Here is a 24563-nt window from a genome sequence, read left to right on the forward strand (position 1 = left end):
CCTGCTTAGAGTAACATTGCTCACGTACCACCTCGGGTCCATAAAACCAGCAAAATCCAACACAGTTAAAAATATACAAAGCCATGTATTATTACATTTGCTGCAGAGAAGTCGGGAGGATTGTGCCTGAAAACAGCACCCACAGTTCTGTCCAGATGTTTCGCTTCCTGTGTCTGTCTATGATAAATTAATCCATTCACACACTTTGCTGCAGCACGCACCTATCACCCTCTTCCCTTTGTGCAGCGGCTTGGGAGAGAGATGCAAATTAAACAGGAAGAATAGCTCTGATTGTTTGTCCCTGCACAGCACATCTAGCTGCCTCTCGCTGCAGACCACAAGTCTTAATTAGACACAGGAGGAAATCCTCCAGTCTGAAGATATCCCTTCATATTTTGGGGCCCTTTCAAGTCAGTACATACATTGTATCACTGATAAAGTTCATAAGATGAGATTTGTACATTTTCGATTGTATTTTAATGACCAATTAAGGTTAGAAAATGCATTAGGGATTGGCAGCATAGAAACATTTGCAATAACCAAGAATCCACAGTGATATGTTACTGAAATATGAAACATGTATGCACTCACTAACTGTAAGTCGCTCTGGATAAGAGCGTCTGCTAAATGACTAAAATGTAAAATGTAAATGTAAATACCCACATTATACTTTTATAGTCATATATGTGTACGTTGACTTAGATTAGACATCTAGCTGACTGATAAACCAGCAACAATTAGCTTGCCTTGTGTATCACTGCATTTGACATGATATACTTTCATATATAAAGTGAATCAATATCTAGCACCAACAAGATATGGCTGTGTATAGGTTCAAGTGGTGTTACAGAACGGAACCACCTGTGACTTAAACAATATTCTCACAATGTCCAAGTCAAAACACAACAATAGGCATCCTCATTCCTAACCTTTCTGCACTCCAATCAGCCCCTTGATTGTAATTTATTTGATAGTGCGACTCTGTGGCTCTTTACATAGATGATTAGGTGGTTGGGCGATGCGTTGATTGAACCAATCCTAGACATAATCACGGGTTGACCCACTCTCAAGCCTCCAATTACCCACGCAGACTCCAAAGTAGATTCCTTTAGAAACTAAATCCAGAGCAACAGCATATTGTAATGAAAGAGCAGACACCCTCTGTAATTTATGATAAGTGGGTGGGTGCAAGTTTTGATTATATCCAAGCCCTACTTTCTACAACATTAATAAATGCATGGCAAAATCATGTTGATATGAAGTCAAAAATATTTCCGAAATATTTCTCGATTTGATGATGGCGCGTGCAATCTGGTACCATATTTCAGTATTTAGTATTTATTAGGATCCCTATTAGCTGCTGCAAAGGCAGCCCCTACTCTTCCTGGAGTCCAAACAGGAACAAAACAACACATCACAACAAAACAATAGTCAACATCATCAATAAAACAATACATAACACAAGATATTGTGCACTATAAAAATGTACACTGCTCTATCATTATAAATGTACAATATAAAATGTACAATATTACAACAATACAATAATACAATATTACAATGTCTGTGTTGTTTTATGTTTTTTTTTTTTTTTATTAGATTTTACTGCTAGCTTGAGTTACCGGATGTGGAGAGAGTTCCATGTGGCCATGGCTCTATTTAGTACTGTGCATTTTCCCAGCCTCTGTTCTGGACTTAGGGACTATGAAGAGACCCCTGGTGGCATGTCTTGTGGGGTACGTATTGGCGTCTGAGCTGTGTGTTAGCTGTTTGAACAGACAGTTCTGTGCTTTCAACATTCAGTGTCGCAGTCAATCTCTCCTCTACTTTGAGCCAGGAGAGATTGACATGCATGTTCTTGATATTAGCCCTCTATGTACATTTTAAGGGCCAGCCGTGCTGCTCTGTTCTGGGCCAACTGTAATTTGCTTATGTCCTTCTTTGCAGCACTTGACCATATAACTGGGCAGTAGTCCAGGTGTGATAAAACTACACTCTTAGAAAAAAGGGTTCTTTGGGGTTCTATATAGAACCTTTTGGATCTTTGGATGAGATTAAAGAACCCTTTACTAAAAAATGATATATATACAGTACCTAAAGAACCTTGAGGGTTCTATCCCTACCCCAGAGTGGAATGGGGAATCGAATTTTAGAAAACAACAGCTAACAAAAGCTAACCCAGTCACATCAAACTCTGAAATGACAGCTAACATGCCCTTTGAACTTGTTTCTGCTGTTTTACATGTATATTCATTTAATAATGCTGCTGCATGATTTTGCCTGGTCAGAAAAATGGCAACCAACTAATTGCAGCATTACAGTGAAAATGGAAGAGGGAAGTGGAAGGGGACAAATGTAAGGAACTTGTCTCTTGGCCCTGCATTAAAGACCAAAATTGGTTAAAAGAAAATTGTGATAAATAAAAAAATTAACCAGTTTAATTTAATGACAAAAAAATTGACAACTGTGCCATATAGATTGCAAAATTGCAAAAAGTTGGAAAGAGATTTTCGATGTACCGATTCCATGGCACATGGTTAATGAACTGATACGCAAAACGACACTGGATTCAAACCTTCGAATTTTTCCATTTAAATTATTATACAAAATTCTTGCAACCAATAGAATGTTATATATATATATATATATATGGGGGATACAACCTTCCCAGCTCTGCAGATTAGATAATTTATTTTGGTACTGTCCATATGTAGGAATGGCTGAAGAATTGCAACATTTACCTGGAGCTAACGCTGCAGATAGCAATACTGGGTGATTAGAAAACTCATAGTCAATCAATCAATAATATAATAATAATTTTAGCAAAAAAAATTATCTTTAATTTACAATCTGTAGAAACTATGAGAATAGAAAGATTCAGAACTTTTCTGAAGCATCACAGCACAGTTGAAAAATATATGGCAAAAAGAAAACCAATAATGATAGTGTTAAGAAATAGATGGGAGGGGTTGAATGGAGCTGAAGGTAGGACAAATAACAACAAGATAACAAATGTAAAATATACTGTGTCTGTAAAATATATATAGGTTCAGAACTTTTGTGAAACAGCACAGTTAAAAATATATGGCAAATAGAAATCAAACTGGATGGACATCAGAAATAGATTAGAGAGGTTGAGGGAAGAGGAAAGACAGGAGTAAAAACAAAAAAATATAACTATTGTAAAATAGAATGTGTCCTTAAAATATATATAGTATGTATAAGAAGGAAGTAGAAGCCTAAGTGTTGTTGTTCATTAGTTTACTCCAATTAGGGGAGGTGTGGCAGGTTTAGCGGAAAATAATGAAGGAAATATTTTACAAAGATATGTACTACTCTGCATGTATATGTACTAAGTCTGTATCATGTGTATATTCACCATGGTATGTATATATATTATATATATATATATATATATATATATATATATAGTATAGTATATATACAGTGAGGAACCAGTCTTTGATCCCCTTCTGATATTGTACGTATGCCCACTGACAAAGAAATTATCAGTCTATAATTTTAGTGGTAGGTTTATTTGAACAGTGAGAGACAGAATAACAACAAAAAAATCCAGAAAAACGCATGTGAAAAATGTTATAAATTGATTTGCATTTTAATGAGGGAAATAAGTATTTGACCCCCTCTCAATCAGAAAGATTTCTGGCTCACAGGTGTCTTTTATACAGGTAACGAGCTGAGATTAGGAGCACACTCTTAAAGGGAGTGCTCCTAATCTCAGCTTGTTACCTGTATAAAAGACACCTGTCCACAGAAGCAATTAATCAATCAGATTCCAAACTCTCCACCATGGCCAAGACCAAAGAGCTCTCCAAGGATGTCAGGGACAAGATTGTAGACCTACACAAGGCTGGAATGGGCTACAAGACCATCGCCAAGCAGCTTGGTGAGAAGGTGACAACAGTTGGTGCGATTATTCGCAAATGGAAGAAACACAAAATAACTGTCAATCTCCCTCGGGCTGGGGCTCCATGCAAGATCTCACCTCGTGGAGTTGCAATGATCATGAGAACGGTGAGGAATCAGCCCAGAACTATACGGGAGGATCTTGTCAATGATCTCAAGGCAGCTGGGGCCATAGTCACCAAGAAAACAATTGGTAACACGCTACGCCGTGAAGGACTGAAATCCTGCAGCGCCCGCAAGGTCCCCCTGCTCAAGAAAGCACATATACAGGCCAGTCTGAAGTTTGCCAATGAACATCTGAATGATTCAGGGGAGAACTGGGTGAAAGTGTTGTGGTCAGATGAGACCAAAATCGAGCTCTTTGTCATCAACTCAACTCGCCGTGTTTGGAGGAGGAGGAATGCTGCCTATGACCCCAAGAACACCATCCCCACCGTCAAACATGGAGGTGGAAACATTTTGCTTTGTGGATGTTTTTCTGCTAAGGGGACAGGACAACTTCACCGCATCAAAGGGACGATGGACGGGGCCATGTACCGTCAAATCTTGGGTGAGAACCTCCTTCCCTCAGCCAGGGCATTGAAAATGGGTTGTGGATGGGTATTCCAGCATGACAATGACCCAAAACACACGGCCAAGGCAACAAAGGAGTGGCTCAAGAAGAAGCACATTAAGGTCCTGGAGTGGCCTAGCCAGTCTCCAGACCTTAATCTCTGTGGAGGGAGCTGAAGGTTCGAGTTGCCAAACGTCAGCCTCGAAACCTTAATGACTTGGAGAAGATCTGCAAAGAGGAGTGGGACAAAATCCCTCCTGAGATGTGTGCAAACCTGGTGGCCAACTACAAGAAACGTCTGACCTCTGTGATTGCCAACAAGGGTTTTGCCACCAAGTACTAAGTCATGTTTTGCAGAGGGGTCAAATACTTATTTCCCTCATTAAAATGCAAATCAATTTATAACATTTTTGACATGCGTTTTTCTGGATTTTTTTGTTGTTATTCTGTCTCTCACTGTTCAAATAAACCTACCATTAAATTATAGACTGATCATGTCTTTGTCAGTGGGCAAACATACAAAATCAGCAGGGGATCAAATAATTTTTTCCCTCACTGTATATATATATATATATATATATATATATACATATATATATATATATATATATATATATATATACAGTACCAGTCAAGTGTTTGGACACACCCACTCATACAAGGGTTTTCTATATTTTTACTATTTTCTACATTGTAGAATAATAGTGAAGACATCACATCTATGAAATAACACATATGGAATCATGTAGTAACCAAAAAAGTGTTAAACAAATCAAAATAAAATGTTATATTTTAGATTCTTCAATGTAGCCTCCCTTTGCCTTGATGACATCTTTGCACACTCTTGGCATTCTCTCAACCAGCTTCATGAGGAATGCTTTTCCAACAGTCTTGAAGGAGTTCCCACATATGCTGAGCATTTGTTGGCTGCTTTTCCTTCACTCTGCGGTCCAACTCATCCCAAACCATCTCAATTGGGTTGAGGTTTGGGGGATTGTGGAGGCCAGGTCATAGGATGCAGCACTCCATCACTCTCCTTCGTGGTCAAATAGTCCTTACACAGCCTGGAGGTGTGTTTTGGGTCATTGTCCTGTTGAAAAACAAATGATATTCCCACGAAGCGTAAACCAGATGGGATGGCGTATCGCTGCAGAATGCTGTGGTAGCCATGCTGGTTAAGTGTCCCTTGAAATCTAAATAAATCACTGACAGTTTCACCAGCACCCCCACACCATCACACCTCCTCCTCCATGCTTTATGGTGGGAAACACACATGCGGAGATCATCCGTTCACCTAAAAGTGATTTTAATCTTAATCTAAGGCTAGGAAGAATATTTTTTGTAAAAGGAATGCGTTGACCGATGACACTGAACTGTAGATGGGCTTGATGATCTGTAAAAAAGTAAAATAACACATACATATTGCGAATGGTATACCGTGTTATGCTTCATAAATGGGTTATTGTTACAAGGCCTTCCAAACCCATGACAATCTGATGTGTGCAGTCACGAGACTACAGCAGATATAATCTCCTCACTAAACTCTTCCAGATAACACTGTATGAAAACAATATTTTTGTTTGGTTGAAGGAGCGCTACAGCTACATTGTCAATAAAAATGTAGGTCATATATTTTACATTTCATTTCCTATATTGGCAGTGCAAACAAGCCATGGCACTGCCAATATACAATATACAATATATCCAAAATAATGGGCGGAAAAATAGTTTTTTCTAGCTTGTGGTGGCCCAACGCCCTATTAAGACACTTTATGTTGGTGTTTCCTTTATTTTGGCAGTTACAGTGGCTTGTGAAAGTATTCACCCGCCTTGGCATTTCTCCTATCTTGTTTCCTTACAACCTGGAATTAAAATTGATTTTTGGGGGGTTTGCATCATTTGATTTACACAACTTGCCTACCACAACAATATGTTTTATTGTGAAACAATAAAAAGCCACCTTTTGCAGCATTTACAGCTGCAAGTCTCTTGGGGTATGTCTCTATAAGCTTGGCACATCTAGCCACTGGGATTTTTCCCCATTCTTCAAGGTAAAACTGCTCCAGCTCCTTCAAGTTGCATGGGTTCCACTGGTGTACAGCAATCTTTAAGTCATACCACAGATTCTCAATTGGATCGAGGTCTGGGCTTTGACTAGGCTATTCCAAGACATTTAAATGTTTCCCCTTAAACCACTCGATTGTTGCTTTAGCAGTATGCTTAGGGTCATTGTCCTGCTGGAAGGTGAACCTCCGCCCCAGTCTCAAATCTCTCGAAGACTGAAACAGGTTTCCCTCAAGAATTTCCCTGTATTTAGAGCCATCCATCATTCCTTCAATTCTGACCAGTTTCCCAGTCCCTGCCGATGAAAAACATCCCCACAGCATGATGCTGCCACCACCATGCTTCACTGTGGGAATTGTGTTCTCAGGGTGATGAGACGTGTTGGGTTCGCGCCAGACATAGCGTTTTCCTTGATGGCCAAAAAACTCAATTTAGTCTCATCTGACCAGAGTACCTTCTATCATAGGTTTGGGGAGTCTCCCATATGCCTTTTGGCGAACACATGCCAATGGCTTTTTTCAGGCCACTCTGTGGAGTGTACGGCCTCTCTGATTAATGCCCTTCTTGTCTGGACCGTGAGTTTTGGTGGGCGGCCCTCTCGTGGCAGGTTTGTTGTAGTGCCATATTCTTTCAATGTTTTAATAATGGATTTAATGGTGCTCCATTACTATTTTGTATATGTCCATTACATGAAATCCAAATAAAAATATATTTAAATTACAGGTTGTAATGCAACAAAATAGGAAAAATGCCAAGGGGTGTGAATACTTTTGCAAGGCACTGTATATTCTCAGCTACACTTTCCTCATTAAATTGCCGACAGTGTCATGGTTCAAGTATCTAATGCCAGCCCTGCTGTCAGTAAATAAGGTAAGAGTAGTCATTGCCAAGAGGCTTAATGTTCTATTAATTCACAGATTGTGATTTAATAGATCCCAGACTGAAGTGACATTCTTTAGGACACTGACAGGCAGTGGGCATTAGGCCTGATAAATGGCAGTGGGAGATTTCTAGCTTATTGAATTAATCTCCCACTATTGATTGTGCCTTGGCTGCACAGAGGGCTCAGGGGTGGGAGAGGAAATGTGTTGTTCATTCTGCAACATGCTACATAGGGTTAGCAACCTGTCAGTGACTTAATTTGTTTGTTTGTTTGTTTGTTTGTTTGTTCATTCATCAAAAGGAAAGCGTGAATAATGTGATAAAGCAAAATACCCCCAAACTGCAAATGGACTTTTATCACCCTTTAATTAAAATTCATGTAAACTAATGCAATAAATCACCCCGATGGCTATTCTGTTTTTCTTTGCTTTAGTAATCATGTTCAAAACAAGGCACAAAAGCCACAAATAGTCCTGTATGCTCCTTCTCTATTAGCCTCTCAATGCTAATATAAAATAAGCGTATGCAAATGGGAAAGTTGTTGTGTTAGCAATTAGCCTCTGGCTATAGTCAAAGTCACTGTCAAAGTGCTGCTTGGAAGTCGGATTTGGTCCATTACAAACTCTGATTATGGTCTGCTCACAGAAAACTAGTGTGGGAAAAAAACCTGTGATGACGCTCATATGTGATGTGTGTGTGTGTGTTTATATGGCACTCATACAGGCTAAATCAAGCATGGTATACAGGAACATATCCACACATATAGACTATAAAATACCCAAAGGCATCCTCCTGGAATATTTTATGTATTTCATACACTCAGGCACCCCTGCAGGCTCAATCAAGCGTAGCACACATAAACACACACACACACACAAACTGTTTTCCCACATCCCTTTCCCCTCTTCTCTTGAACCTATCAATCTGCATTATTTATTAAAAGATTATCCGGCAAAACGTTCATCCTACACTTAGAATTGAAAATGCAAGCATGCATCACTTTTTCCTCTTTTTGTTTCCCTACTTTTTATTTAATTTAATGATCAAGGCACACACAAAATATAGTGTTTCATCATTCAACGCAGCAGTAACGTGGGTTTGACTTAACACAGGCTTGCAATTTCAGCCCGCGGTCATATTCATTGCTAATTCAATGTTTTTCCCCCCTAAAATAACACAGTGCAGTTCCACATTCATCAAGCTTGGCAGAGATATGAATCCCTTCAAGGTCTGAATTGTTAAAAAGTCTACTGAAGCTTTACTAGTTCTGCATGTTTGCCATGAAAACCAAGTGAGCATGCCTATTTCCCTGCTCCATATCGCTCCCTAACCCATCGCCTGAGAAGAAGATAACAGAATTATTCAAATCTGCCTTTCCCTCTCAGGTAGGGAGCTGGAAGGAGAGGCACTTGGAGATATATAGAAACTTTCCCGACTGAGTTATTAAAACTTTGAGGCAGATCAAGGCAAAGTGTGCCTAACAGGATACAACATAGTCTGGTCTTAGTTTAAGGACTGAGAAATATTACCAAATTGAGATAGGGCCTTTGTGCTGAAAGGATGGGCTACATTCTTGAATAAAAAAAATACTATTTCTGCCTTTGTATGTGTGTCTACAGTACAATACAGACAGATGGCTAGGGTTGAATAGTGCACATTGATTAAATAACTGAGTCATTCAGCACCACAAGTATAAAGAAAGCCATTTCAAAACCTTAGCTTCCACAGAGTGTGTATTATTTATTTATACCTTTATCTAAGCAAGTCCATCTCACCAAATCAAATCAAATCAAATCAAATTTTATTGGTCACATGCGCCGAATACAACAGGTGCAGACATTACAGTGAAATGCTTACTTACAGCCCTTAACCAACAGTGCATTTATTTTAAACAAAAAGTAAGAATAAAACAACAACAAAAAAGTGTTGAGAAAAAAAGAGCAGAAGTAAAAAATAAAGTGACAGTAGGGAGGCTATATATACAATAGAATAAAGTGACAGTAGGGAGGCTATATATACAGGGGGGTACCGTTGCATAGTCAATGTGCGGGGGCACCGGCTAGTTGAGGTAGTTGAGGTAATATGTACATGTGGGTAGAGTTAAAGTGACTATGCATAAATACTTAACAGAGTAGCAGCAGCGTAAAAAGGATGGGGTGGGGGGGCAGTGCAAATAGTCCGGGTAGCCATGATTAGCTGTTCAGGAGTCTTATGGCTTGGGGGTAGAAGCTGTTGAGAAGTCTTTTGGACCTAGACTTGGCACTCCGGTACCGCTTGCCGTGCGGTAGCAGAGAGAACAGTCTATGACTAGGGTGACTGGAGTCTTTGACAATTTTGAGGGCCTTCCTCTGACACCGCCTGGTATAGAGGTCCTGGATGGCAGGGAGCTTTGCCCCAGTGATGTACTGGGCCGTACGCACTACCCTCTGTAGTGCCTTGCGGTCAGAGGCCAAGCAGTTGCCATACCAGGCGGTGATGCAACCAGTCAGGATGCTCTCGATGGTGCAGCTGTAGAATTTTTTGAGGATCTGAGGACCCATGCCAAATCTTTTTAGTCTCCTGAGGGGGAATAGGCTTTGTCGTGCCCTCTTCACGACTGTCTTGGTGTGTTTGGACCATGATAGTTCGTTGGTGATGTGGACACCAAGGAACTTGAAGCTCTCAACCTGTTCCACTACAGCCCCGTCGATGAGAATGGGGGCGTGCTCAGTCCTCTTTTTTTTCCTGTAGTCCACAATCATCTCCTTTGTCTTGGTCACGTTGAGGGAGAGGTTGTTGTCCTGGCACCACACGGCCAGATCTCTGACCTCCTCCCTATAGGCTGTCTCATCGTTGTCGGTGATCAGGCCTACCACTGTTGTGTCGTCGGCAAACTTAATGATGGTGTTGGAGTCGTGCCTGGCCATGCAGTCATGGGTGAACAGCCACACGCTTTGAAAAGGATGTCAACCTTGAAAGTCTATGCAGAAATAATAGGCAAGAGATGAAGGTGTACCAGCTTTATCTAGCCTCTCATCAAACCCATTCAAGAGGTACTTTGGTGTAGAATTACAAAAGTACTGGGCCAACATTAAATTAATCACACTGTTATCACACACCACTGAACAGGAGCTGTCTTCAGCTCTGCATGTGTTCCAAGCTGAAGAGATCGAGGGACATATAGACGACTGTATCTAAGTTGTATCTGTGAATCATCAGTCTAGCAAACATGACAAAAACACAATAGCAGGAGAAAGCCATTCCTATCTGCCCAATAGTTACTGTATAACCTTGTAAATAATACAATGTTTCCATAGAGGAGTCGAATAATGGAACACCCAATATTGTCCATTGTAGGGATTGTAATAAAATAAAATAAAAATAATACAACAAAATAAATAAAATACTGGGGCCTCCAGAGTGGCACAGTGGTCTGAGGCACTGCATCGCAGTGCTAGAGGCGTCACTACAGACCCGGGTTCGATCCCGGACTGTATCACAACCGGCCGTGATCGGGAGTCCCATAGGGCGGCGCACAATTGGCCCAGTGTCGTCCAGGTTAGGGGAGGGTTTGGCCGGGGTGGGGCTTTACTTGGCTCATCGCGCCCTAGTGACTTCTTGTGGCGGGCTGGGCGCCTGCAGGCTGACCTCGGTCGTCAGTTTCCTCCGACACATTGGTGCGGCTGGCTTCCGGGTTAAGCGGGTGGGTGTTAAGAAGCGTGGTTTGGCGGTTCATGTTTCGGAGGACGCATGACTCGACCTTTGCCTCCCGAGCCCGTTGGGGAGTTGCGGCGATGAGACAAGATCGTAATTGTGGAGAAAAAGGGGGTAAAACAATAAATAAAAAAATACAACTACACTATACCATTCAACATAGGGAATGTTGTAAAATAATTACTAATCGACTTTCTATTCATAGTATTTATAAATATATAAAAGACAGCATTAGAATAAATTATACAGCTTCAAATATAAGGAACTGGTAGGAATCAACATGGTAGGGATAAAAACACAGCAAAGAGAGGACATAGAAGGCACAGTCTGTGGGTATGTGTAGGTGCATTGTGATGGAAGGTGGGGTGTGTGTTTTTGTGTTTGGAAAAGTGTGGAGTTAAGTGAGTGAAAAATAAAAATGGTTGCAAATGCCAGAGCCCATGTGTGTCTGTCTGCGAGCAGGAGTTGTGACAGAGAGAGCTTTCAATTTTGTGCAGATATGGGATATACATTTTAAAATTAATTCTACATTTTATTTATTTATTTATTGTCCTATCATGATGGAACGGTCCCCAACCCTATACCCTAGACACCCACATGAGCGACCCACACCCTAAGGAGAAGTCCTTATCTGTTTTATAGGCCTACTGCAAGTAGCCTATACACAGCCAAGACAGAAAGATAAACGTGGTCAGAGACCCACTAAAGCAGCACTGCCCCCTCAAGAGTCTGAGCCTGCCTGGCAGGGTTGGTCCAACAAAGCCAAAGTCCTCGGATGGGTGAGCATTATATACAAGGAGTTTCTCAAAGCTGCTAATGAGAACCTTGATGACCTTGTCCCTAGCCGGTGGGAATTTCGGTGGGGTGCCCCCACCCAGGTAGTGGTCCACACCCACCCAGGTAGTGGTCCACCCCCACCCAGGTAGTGGTCCACCCACACAGACAGTGTGGTGAAGAAGGCACAACATCTCTTCAACGTCAGGAGGCTGAATACATTTGGCCTGTCACCTAAAACCCTCACAAACTTTTACAGATGCACAATTGAGAGCATTATGTCGCCCACAACCGTAGGGCTCTCCAGAGGGTGGTGCGGTCTACACAACGCATCACCGGGGGCAAACTACCTTCCCTCCAGGACACCTACAGCACCCGATGTCACAGGAAGGCCAAAAAGATAATTAAGGACAACTACCCCGCTATCATCCAGAAGGTGAGGTCAGTACAGGTGCATCAAAGCTGATACAGGGAGACTGAAAAACAGCTTTTATCTCAAGGCCATCTGACTGTTAAACAGCCATCACTAGCACACAGGCGCTGCTGCCTACATACAGACTTGAAATTCACTGGCCACTTTAATAAATGGAAGACTAGTCACTTTAATAATGCTTCTTTAATAATGTTTACAAATCTTTCATTGCCCATCTCATATGTATATACTGTATTCTATACTATCTATTGCATCTTAGGCTATGCCGCTCTGACAATGACATTGCTCATCCATATATTTCTATATTGTTGTTCCATTCCTTTTCTTAGATTTATGTGTATTAGAAATTTGTTGTGGAACTGTTAGAAATTACTTACTAGATATTACTGCACTGTCGGAACTAGAAGCACAAGTATTTCGCTACACTTGCAATAACATCTGCTAACCATGTGTATGTGACCAATACATTTTATTTTAGTTAGATTTTGATGCTGGCAACACTACTGCAGTGACCCATGGGGATGGGGTCACACTCTGACAATCAGAGAGGGGGGAAATTATTGTGGCCCTGGTGGCACAAAATAATCAAAAGGTCTGACTGCACAGAGATACTAGGGATAATGGTCACAATGGGGGACCAGAGTGTGTGTGTTTCAGGATAGGGGGGGGGGGGGGGTGTATCTGAGCTCCATCAGCTAGGACTTGACATTGGTTAAGCAAATCTCCCCATTCTTGCTCAATAATTGCCTGCCTTCTCAAAAAGTGTATATGCATTCGCACATCAAGTCTTCTCTTGAGTTGGTCTCGGGGATGGAACAACTGTTAAAAATTTGAGCTTGTGGTTGTTTGAGGGGGAAGGGTGGGGATTGTGTATGAGTGTGTGTGTGTGTGTGTGTGTGTGTGTGTGTGTGTGTATCCCACATCTGTTACAATGGGGTAATGATGTTAGGGACAATACAGGATGAATCACAATACTTGTTTGCCTAAATAAGAATTGCTTGCCAAAAATGTAATTTTTGTAATGACAATCCTGGTTATAGGTAACAATCCTTCGTATGAACTACCTACATTATTACACATATTATTCATAAATTAAGATGTGCAATATTTTTTAATATACAGTACCAGTCAAAAGTTTGGACACACATACTCTATCAAGGCTTTTTCTTAATTTTTACTATTTTCTGCATTGTAGAATAGTAGTGAAGACATCAACACTATGAAATAACACATATGGAACCATGTATTAACCAAAAAAAGTGATAAACTATTCCAAATATATTTTATATTTGAGTTTCTTCAAAGTAGCCACACTTTGCCTTGATGACAGCTTTGCACACTCTTGGCATTCTCTCAACCAGCTTCATGAGGTAGTCACCTGGAATGCATTTCAATTAACAGGTGTGCCTTCTTAAAAATTAATTTGTGGAATTTCTTTCCTTCTTAATGCGTTTGAGCCAATCAGTTGTGTTTTGACAAGGTAGGGGGGGTATACAGAAGATATCCCTATTTGGTAAAAGACCAAGTCCATACTGGCTTACCTTTATTTAACCAGGTAAGCCAGTTGAGAACAAGTTCTCATTTACAACTGCGACCTGGCCAAGATAAAGCAAAGCAGTGCGATAAAAACAACAACACAGAGTTACATATGGGATAAACAAAACATACAGTCAATAACACAATAGAAAATCTATATACAGTGTGTGCAAATGTAGTACGTTATGGAGGTAAGGCAATAAATAGGCCATAGTGCAAAATAATTACAATTTAGTATTAACACTGGAATGATAGATGTGCAGAAGATGATGTGCAAATAGAGATACTGGGGTGCAAATGAGCAAAACAAATAACAATATGGGGATGAGGTAGTTGGGTGGGCTAATTACAGATGGGCTGTGTACAGGTGCAGTGATCACTAAGCTGCTCTGACAAATGATGCTTAAAGTTAGTGAGGGAGATAAGAGTCTCCAGCTTCAGAGATTTTTGCAGTTCGTTCCAGTCATTGGCAGCAAAGAACTGGAAGAAATGGCAGCCAAAGGAGGTGTTGGCTTTGGGGATGACCAGTGAGATATACCTGCTGGAGCGCCTACTACGGATGGGTGTTGCTATGGTGACCAATGAGCTAAGATAAGGCAGGGAATTGCCTAGCAGTGATTTATAGATGACCTGGAGCCAGTGGGTTTGGCGACGAATATGTATTGAGGGCCAGCCATCGAGAGCGTACAGGTCACAATGGTGGGTAGTATATGGGGCTTTGGTGACAAAATGGATGGCACTGTGTTAGATTACATCCAATTTGCTGAGTAGAGTGTTGGAGGCTATTTTGTAAATTACATCGCCGAAGTCAAGGATCGGTAGGATAGTCAATTTTACGAGGGCATGTTTGGCAGCATGAGTGAAGGAGGCTTTGTTGTGAAATAGGAAGCCAATTCTAGATTTCACTTTGGATTGGAGATGCTTAATGTGAGTCTGGAAGGACCAGACACCTAGGTATTTGTAGTTATTCACATATTCTAGATCAGACCCGCCGAGAGTAGTGATTCTAGTCGGGCGGGGGGGTGCAAGCAGCGTTCGATTGAAGAGCATGCATTTCGTTTTACTAGCGTTTAAGAGCAGTTGGAGGCTACGGAAGGAGTGCTGTATGGCATTGAAGCTCGTCTGCGTAGAGGTGGATCTGAGAGTCACCAGCAGCAAAAGCGACATCATTGATATATACAGAGAATAGAGTCGGCCCGAGAATTGAACCCTGTGGAACCCCCACAGAGACTGCCAGATGTCCAGACAACAAGCCCTCTGATTTGATACACTGAACTCTATCTGAGAAGTAGTTGGTGAACCAGGCGAGGTAGTCATTTGAGAAACCAAGGCTGTTTAGTCTGCCAATAAGAATGCAGTGATTGACAGAGTCGAAAGCCTTGGCAAGGTCGATGAAGATGGCTGCATAGTACTGTCTTTTATCGATCACAGTTATAATATCGTTTAGGACCTTGAGCGTGGCTGAGGTGCACCCATGACCAGCTCAGAAATGCATAGCGGAGAAGGTACGGTGGGATTCGAAATGGTCGGTGATCTGTTTGTTAACTTGGCTTTTAAATACTTTTGAAAGGCAGGGCAGGATGGATATAGGTCTGTAACAGTTTGGATCTAGAGTGTCACCAACTTTGAAGAGGGGGATGACCGCGGCAGCTTTCCAATCTCTGGGGATCTCAGACGATACGAAAGAGAGGTTGAACAGGCTGGTAATAGGGGTTGCGACAATGTCTGCGGCTAATTTTTTGGTCCAGATTGTCTAGCCCAGCTGATTTGTAGGGGTCCAGATTTTGCAGCTCTTTCAGAACATCTGCTATCTGAATTTGGGTGAAGGAGAAGCGGGAGTGGGGGGGCATGGGCATGGGCAAGTTGCAGCAGAGGGTGCAGAGCTGGTGGCTGGGGTAGGGGTACACAGGTGGAAAGCATGGCCAGCCATAGCAAAATGCTTGTTGAAATTTTCGATTATCGTAGATTTATTGGTAGCGACAGTGTTTCCTAGCCTCAATGCAGTGGGCAGCTGGGAGGAGGTGCTCTTATTCTCCATGGACTTTACAGTGTCCCAAAACCTTTTGGAGTTAGTGTTACAGGATGCAAATTTCTGTTTGAAAAAGCTAGCCTTTGGTTTCTTAACTGATTTTGTATATTGGTTCCTGACTTCCCTGAAAAGTTGCATATCGCAGGGGCTGTTCGATGCTAATGCAGTACGCCACAGGATGTTTTTGTGCTGGTCAAGGGCAGTCAAGTCTGGGGTGAACCAGGGGCTATATATGTTCTTAGTTCTGAATTTTTTGAATGGGGCATGCTTATTTAAGATGGAGAGGAAAGCACTTTTAAAGAACAACCAGGCATCCTCTACTGACGGAATGAGGTCAATATCCATCCAGGATACCCGGGCCAGGTCAATTAGAAAGGCCTGCTCGCTGAAGTGTTTGACAGTGATGAAGGGTGGTCATTTGACCGCGGACCCATTGTGGACGCAGGCAATGAGGCAGTGATCACTGAGATCTTGGTTGAAGAAAGCGGAGGTGTATTTAGAGGGTAAATTAGTCAGGATGATATCTAAGAGGGTGCCCATGTTAACGGATTTAGGGTTGTACCTGGTAGGTTCCTTGATATTTTGTGTGAGATTGAGGGCATCTAGTTTAGATTGTAAGACGGCCGGGGTGTTAAGCATATCCCAGTTTAGGTTATCAAGCACTACAAACTCTGAGGATAGATGAAGGGCAATCAATTCAAATATGGTGTCCAGGGCACAGCTCGGGGCTGAGGGTGGTCTGTAGCAAGCGGCAACAGTGAGAGACTTATTTCTGGAAAGGTGGATTTTTAGAAGTAGAAGCTCAAACTGTTTGGGCACAGACCTGGATAGTATGATAGAGCTCTGCAGGCCATCTCTACAGTAGATTGCAACTCCGCCCCCTTTGGCAGTTCTATCTAGATGGAAAATGTTGTAGTTGGGAATGGACATTTCTGAATCTTTGGTGGCCTTCCTAAGCCAGGATTCATACACTGCTAGAACATCAGGGTTGGCGGAGTGTGATAACGCATTGAATAACTCAAATTTAGGGAGGAGGCTTCTGATGTTAACATGCAAGAAACCAAAGCTTTTGCGGTTACAGAAGTCAACAAATGATAGCGCCTGGGGAGTAGGAGTGATACTGGGGGCTACAGTGCCTGGGTTAACCTCTACATCACCAGAGGAACAGAGTAGGAATAGAATAAGGATACGGCTAGAGGCTTTAAGAACTGGTCTTCTAGTGCGTTGGCTACAGAGAATAAAAGGGGCAGATTTCCGGGCATTTTTTAATAGATTTAGGGCATTATGTACAGACAAGGATATGGAAGGATATGAGTACAGTGGAGGTAAACCTAAGCGTTGGGTAACGATGAAAGAGATATTATCACTGAAGGCACCGATTGAGCCGGTCTCCGCGTGTGTGGGGGGTGGGACAAAGGAGCTATCTGAGGCAGGTTGAGCGGGACTGGGGGCTCTACAGTGAAAAAGTACAGTAGGAACTAACCGAAACAGCAATAGGCAAGGCATATTGACATGGGAGAGAGGCATAAAGCAATCACAGGTGTTATTCGAGAGAGCTAAGACAACAGCTGGTAATGGCGACAAAAGTTTGAGCTGAGGCTAAACAGATAAAATGGATGCGGTACCGTATAAAGGAACAGTCCAGCAGGCATCAGCTGTGTAGCTGAGTGATCATAAGGTCCAATGAAAAGCAATAGCTGAGTCTGTGAGCAGTTCAGTGGCTGCTACGGCACAGGTGAGCAGGAGGCATCGCTGTTGATTGCGTCTGCTAGCGGGCCGGGGCTAGCAGATGGATCTTCGTGGTCGTCACAACGGGAAGCCTGTTGAAACCACATCAGACGATTACGTCGGCAGACCAGTCGTGATGGATCAGCGGGTCTCCCTGTCAACACTAGGAGGTCCCGTCCGGTTAACAGAGAGGTAGATAGCCGGGAGATGGGCCTGGCTCGAGGCTAGCTCAAGGCTAACTGGGGCTTGCTTCTGGACAGTGGTGATTAGCCAACAACAACAACAACAACAGCCATTCGGTTGCAACTAGCTAGTTGCGATGATCCAGTGTTGAAGGCCAGTGATTCAGTGATTCCGGCAGAAAATCCGATATGCTATGGCTCGATAGCGCGATGTGCAGACTGGCCAGTAATTGGCCAGAGCTGGCTGGTAGGTAGTGCAGGCCACGGACAATGGTGAAGACCGCTAACGGTGGTTAATAGCAGGTAGCTAGTTAGCTGGCTAGCTGGCTAGTTTCAGCCGGATGTTCTAGATAAGAAGATATAAAGAAATAACAGAATCCGTTCCACAGTGGGTGAGGCGGGTTGCAGGAAAGTATATTTAGTTAAAGGATGGAAAGTGAGATTGAAAAATACATACGAAAAATTTACATGAGGACACTACAGGAAACACGACCGCACTGCTACGCCATCTTGGACAATGACAAATAAGCAAAGAGAAATGACAGTCCATCATTACTTTAAGACATGAAGGTCAGTCAATACGGAACATTTCAAGAACTTTGAAAGTTTCTTCAAGTGCAGTCGCAAAAACCATCAAGCGCTATGATGAAACTGGCTCTCATGAGGACCGCCACAGGAAAAGAAGACCCAGAGTTACCTGCTGCAGAGGATAAGTTCATTAGAGTTACCAGCCTCAGAAATTGCAGCCCAAATAAATGATTCACAGAGTTCAAGTAACAGACACATCTCAACATCAACTGTTCAGAGGACACTGCGTGAATCAGGCCTTCATGGTTGAATTGCTGCAAAGAAACAGGACAATGACCCAACACACCTGCAGGCTGTGTAAGGGCTATTTTACCAAGAAGGAGAGCGATGGAGTGCTGCATCAGATGACCTGGTCTCCACAATTACCCGACCTCTTACTAATTGAGATGGTTTGGGATGAGTTGGACCTCAGAGTGAAGGAAAAGCAGCCAACAAGTGCTCAGCATATGTGGGAACTCCTTCAAGACTGTTGGAAAAGCATTCCAGGTGAAGCTGGTTGAGAGAATGCCAAGAGTGTTCAAAACTTTCATCAAGGCAAAGGGTGGCTATTTGAAGAATCTCAAATATAAAATATATTTTTATATTTTAAACACTTTTTGGGTTACTACATGATTCCATGTGTTATTTCATAGCTTTGATGTCTTCACTATTATTCTACAAGGTAGAAAATAGTAAAAATAAAGAAAAACCCTTGAATTAATAGGTGTGTCCAAACTTTTGACTGGTACTGTATATTTATTTTAAATAACTGCATACAATAAAATCGAGGTGAGTGCGGTGGAAATGCTTTTGGCAGTTAATCTGCTTCTGTTCTGTAGGTGGCACTGTGTGCTCTTTTTAAAGGATGGGTCTCAATCTCTCAATGTTCCTAGGATACAGGTGGACAGGGGTGGTCTGCCAGTCCGTGGGGAGAACAATTGGAGGTTTACTCAGTAGCAATGCAAATACCATGGTATTTGGCTATATGGACACTCAATCATTATGGTAATTTTTAATTGTAAGTTTACAAACATATATTATGATAAATAAAATTTAAACTTGTATCTCATTATGGTAAATGGTGAAATAAGTATAGCCAGTTATAATTGTAATGGCATAGTAGATAATAAGAAAAGATTATCAGTATTTTCCTGGCTAAAAGAGAAGGAATATACAGTCGTGGTCAAAAGTTTTGAGAGTGACACAAATACTAATTTTCACAAAGTCTGCTGCCTCAGTTTTGATGATGGCAATTTGCATATACTCTAGAATGTCATGAAGAGTGATCAGATGAATTGCAATTAATTGCAAAGTCCCTCTTTGCCATGAAAATGAACATAATCCCATTTCCACTGCATTTCAGCCCTGCCACAAAAGGACCATGTCAGTGAGATCAATCTGTCATGTTGATTGAGTTAGAATAACAGACTGGAAGCTTTAAAAGGAGGGTGGTGCTTGAAATCATTGTTCTTCCTCTGTTAACCATGGTTACCTGCAAGGAAACACGTGCCGTCATCATTGCTTTGCACAAAAATGGCTTCACAGGCAAGGATATTGCTGCTAGTAAGATTGCACCTAATTCAACCATTTATCGGATCATCAAGGACTTCAAGGAGAGAGGTTCAATTGTTGTGAAGAAGGCGTCAGGGCGCCCAAGAAAGTCCAGCAAGCGCCAGGACCATCTTCTAAAGTTGATTCAGCTGCGGGATCGGGGCACCACCAGTGCAGAGCTTGCTCAGGAATGGCAGCAGGCAGGTGTGTGTATCTGCACGCACAGTGGGGCGAAGACTTTTGGAGGATGGCCTGGTGTCGAGAAGGGCAGCAAAGAAGCCACTTCTCTCCAAGAAAAACATAATGGGCAGACTGATATTCTGCAAAAGGTACAGGGATTAGACTGCTGAGGACTGGGGTAAAGTCATTTTCTCTGATGAATCCCCTTTCCGATTGTTTGGGGCATCCGGAAAACACCTTGTCCGGAGAAGACAAGGTGAGCGCTACCATCAGTCTTGTTTCATGCCAACAGTAAAGCATCCTGAGACCATTCATGTGTGGGGTTGCTTCTCAGCCAAGGGAGTGGGCTCACTCACAATTTTGCCTAAGAACACAACCATGAATAAAGAATGGTACCAACACATCCTCTGAGAGCAACTTCTCCCAACCATCCAATAACAATTTGGTGACGACCAACCATGAGGCAAAAGTGATAACTAAGTGGCTTGGGGAACAAAACATCAACATTTTGGGTCCATGGCCAGGAAACTCCCCAGACCTTAATCCTGTTAAAAACTTGTGGTCGATCCTCAAGAGGCGGGTGGACAAACAAAAACCCACAAATTCTGACAAACTCCAAGCATTGAATGGGCTGCCATCAGTCAGGATGTGGCCCAGAAGTTAATTGACAACATGCCAGGGCGGATTGCAGAGGTCTTGAAAAAGAAGGGTCAACACTGCAAATATTGACTCTTTGCATAAACTTAATGTAATTGTCAAAAAAAGCCTTTGACACTTATGGAATGCTTGTAATTATACTTCAGTATACCATAGTAACATCTGACAAAAATATCTTATAACACTGAAGTAGCAAACTTTGTGAAGACCAATACTTGTGTCATTCTCAAAACTTTTGACCATGACTGTACAGTATACAGAACAAAAATACAGTTAATATAAGTAAATCAGTCAATTGAAATAAATGAATTAGGCCCTAATCTATGGATTTCACATGACTGGGCAGGGGCACAGCCATGGGTGGGCCTGGGAGGGCATAGGCCCACCCACTTGGAAGACAGTCCCACACACTGGGGAGCCAGGCCCAGCCAATCAGAATGAGTTTTTCCTCACAAAAGGGCTTTATTACAGACAGAAATACCCAGTTTAATCAGCTGTCCGGGTGGCTGGTCTCAGATGATCCCTCAGGTGAAGAAGCCGGATGTGGAGGTCCTAGGCTGGTGTGGTTATACGTGGTCTGCGGTTGTGAGGCCAGTTGGACGTACTGCCAAATTCTCTAAAACAGCGTTGGATGCGGCTTATGGTAGAGAAAGGAACATTACATTCTCTGGCAACAGCTCTGGTGGACATTCCTGCAGTCAGCATGCCAATTGCATGCTCCCTCAAAATTTGAGATATCTGTAGCATTGTGTTGTGTGACAAAACTGCACATTTTGTGGCCTTTTATGGTCCCCAACGTAATGTGTACCTGTGTAATGATCATGCTGTTTAATCAGCTTCTTGATATGCCACATCTGTCAGGTGGATGGATTATCTTGGCAAATAAGAAATGCTGAATAACATGGATGTAAAAAATGGGCAGAACATTTGAGAGAAATAAGCTTTTTGTGCATATGGAACATTTCGGGGATCTTTTATTTCAGCTCATGAAACCAAGACTTTACATGTTGCGTTTATATTTTTGTTTAGTAGAATATTTATTGTTTACAGGAAACTCATTCATTAATCTTTACGGTCCAAATAATGATGATCCACACTACTTTGAAAAAATATATAATAATTTATCAAGCCTACAAACTATTATTATGGTGGGAGATTATAATACCGTTTTAAATACCTCAATGGACCGTAAAGGAAATCACACTACAAACTATCACCCTTATGCACTTAAGGAAATCACGAATATCATCATATATTGGATCTAGTGGATATATGGAGGCTTAAATATCCTTACCTAGTGATATATACATGCGGAAGCTCAATCAATCTAATCGTCTTGACTACTTTCTTATGTTATTCTCGCTGGCACCAAAAGTTAAGAAAGTGTTGATATGGACAGAAAGCGGTAAAACCATCAAATAATTGGCATATACATTACTCTTACAGAATTTCGACATGGGCGAGGATATTAGAAATTTTACCAAAGCCTATTGGATGACAACTTGTTTTTAACCAGGACATAATAATTCATAACTGACTTTTCCCCGACATAATACAGGTACAGCAGATCTCCTTAATATATGGGACATAAATGTGCCTTTAGAGGCCATGCAATTCAATAATCATCTTCAGCAATTTAGGTCAAAATAATTAATATTAACAAAGGAAATAGAGGGACTAACAGTACAGAAAGATAAAAATAAAAACTGTACCATAGAGGCACAGAATAAGTTAGAGGAAAAACAAACTTATTCAAGAAAGATCAAGCGTTGCGTCGTGCCTGGACACAGCTCTTAGCCATGATATATTGGCCATATACAGTGGGGGAAAAAGTATTTAGTCAGCCACCAATTGTGCAAGTTCTCCCACTTAAAAAGATGAGAGAGGCCTGTCATTTCCATCATAGGTACACGTCAACTATGACAGACAAATTGAGGAAACAAAATCCAGAAAATCACATTGTAGGATTTTTTATGAATTTATTTGCAAATTATGGTGGAAAATAAGTATTTGGTCACCTACAAACAAGCAAGATTCCTGGCTCTCACAGACCTGTAACTTCTTCTTTAAGAGGCTCCTCTGTCCTCCACTCGTTAGCTGTATTAATGGCACCTGTTTGAACTTGTTATCAATATAAAAGACACCTGTCCACAACCTCAAACAGTCACACTCCAAACTCCACTATGGCCAAGACCAAAGAGCTGTCAAAGGACACCAGAAAAAAAATTGTAGACCTGCACCAGGCTGGTAAGACTGAATCTGCAATAGGTAAGCAGCTTGGTTTCAAGAAATCAACTGTGGGAGCAATTATTAGGAAATGGAAGACATACAAGACCACTGATAATCTCCCTTGATCTGGGGCTCCACGCAAGATCTCACCCCGTGGGGTCAAAATGATCACAAGAACGGTGAGCAAAAATCCCAGAACCACACGGGGGGACCTAGTAAATGACCTGCAGAGAGCTGGGACCAAAGTAACAAAGCCTACCATCAGTAACACACTACGCCGCCAGGGACTCAAATCCTGCAGCAAATCCTGCAGTGTCAGACGTGTCCCCCTGCTTAAGCCAGTACATGTCCAGGCCCGTCTGAAGTTTGCTAGAGTGCTTTTGGATGATCCAGAAGAGGATTGGGAGAATGTCATATGGTCAGATGAAACCAAAATATAACTTTTTGGTAAAAACTCAACTCGTCGTGTTTGGAGGACAAAGAATGCTGAGTTGCATCCAAAGAACACCATACCTACTGTGAAGCATGGGGGTGGAAACATCATGCTTTGGGGCTGTTTTTCTGCAAAGGGTCCAGGACGACTGATCCGTGTAAAGGAAAGAATGAATGGGGCCATGTATCGTGAGATTTTGAGTGAAAACCTCCTTCCATCAGCAAGGGCATTGAAGATGAAACGTGGCTGGGTCTTTCAGCATGACAATGATCCCAAACACACCGCCCGGGCAACGAAGGAGTGGCTTCGTAAGAAGCATTTCAAGGTCCTGGAGTGGCCTAGCCAGTCTCCAGATATCAACCCCATAGAAAATCTTTGGAGGGAGTTGAAAGTCCGTGTTGCCCAGCGACAGCCCCAAAACATCACTGCTCTAGAGGAGATCTGCATGGAGGAATGGGCCAAAATACCAGCAACAGTGTGTGAAAACCTTGTGAAGACTTACAGAAAACGTTTGACCTGTGTCATTGCCAACAAAAGGTATATAACAAAGTATTGAGGAACTTTTGTTATTGACCAAATACTTATTTTCCACCATAATTTGCAAATATATTCATAAAAAATCCTACAATGTGATTTTCTGGATTTTTTTTCTTCTCATTTTGTCTGTCACAGTTGACGTGTACCTATGATGAAAATTGCAGGCCTCTCTCATCTTTTTAAGTGGGAGAACTTGCACAATTGGTGGCTGACTAAATACTTTTTTACCCCACTGTATCACAAACCCCTGAGGTGCCTTATTGCTATTAAAAACAGGTTACCAACGTAATTATAGCCGTGGTATACCACGGCTATCAGCCAATCAGCATTCAGGGTTTGAACCACCCAGTTTATAATATAAAAATAAAGTGAGCTGGATGGAATATGGGGAAAAATGCACCATTTTTTTTTTTTTTATCTTTAACATAGAAATGCTACCAAAAATAATTTTACTGAAACGTCTTAGAAATGACAGTCACCAAATGATATTTTGAAAGAGGAACAAAGTACTTTCAGCATATGTTTTCGTTTCAGTCTCCTCCATCTCCACTAACCAAAGTTAATTGTAAGGATATTGTTTCTATTAATAATGTAAAATTAACAGCTGT

The 24563-nt window shown here is 41.8% G+C and overlaps 1 protein-coding gene across 1 annotated transcript in view; it reads right to left on the minus strand.

Annotated features, from left to right (window-relative positions):
- Positions 1-24563, minus strand: part of LOC311135373 (metabotropic glutamate receptor 8-like) — a gene marked incomplete at both ends in the record, with an annotated part of 298164 nt that overhangs the window by 41107 nt on the left and 232494 nt on the right. The window lies entirely within an intron of this gene.

The sequence above is a fragment of the Coregonus lavaretus genome (assembly GCF_964263955.1).
Source record: "Coregonus lavaretus genome assembly, chromosome: 9".
Lineage (NCBI taxonomy): Eukaryota > Metazoa > Chordata > Actinopteri > Salmoniformes > Salmonidae > Coregonus > Coregonus lavaretus.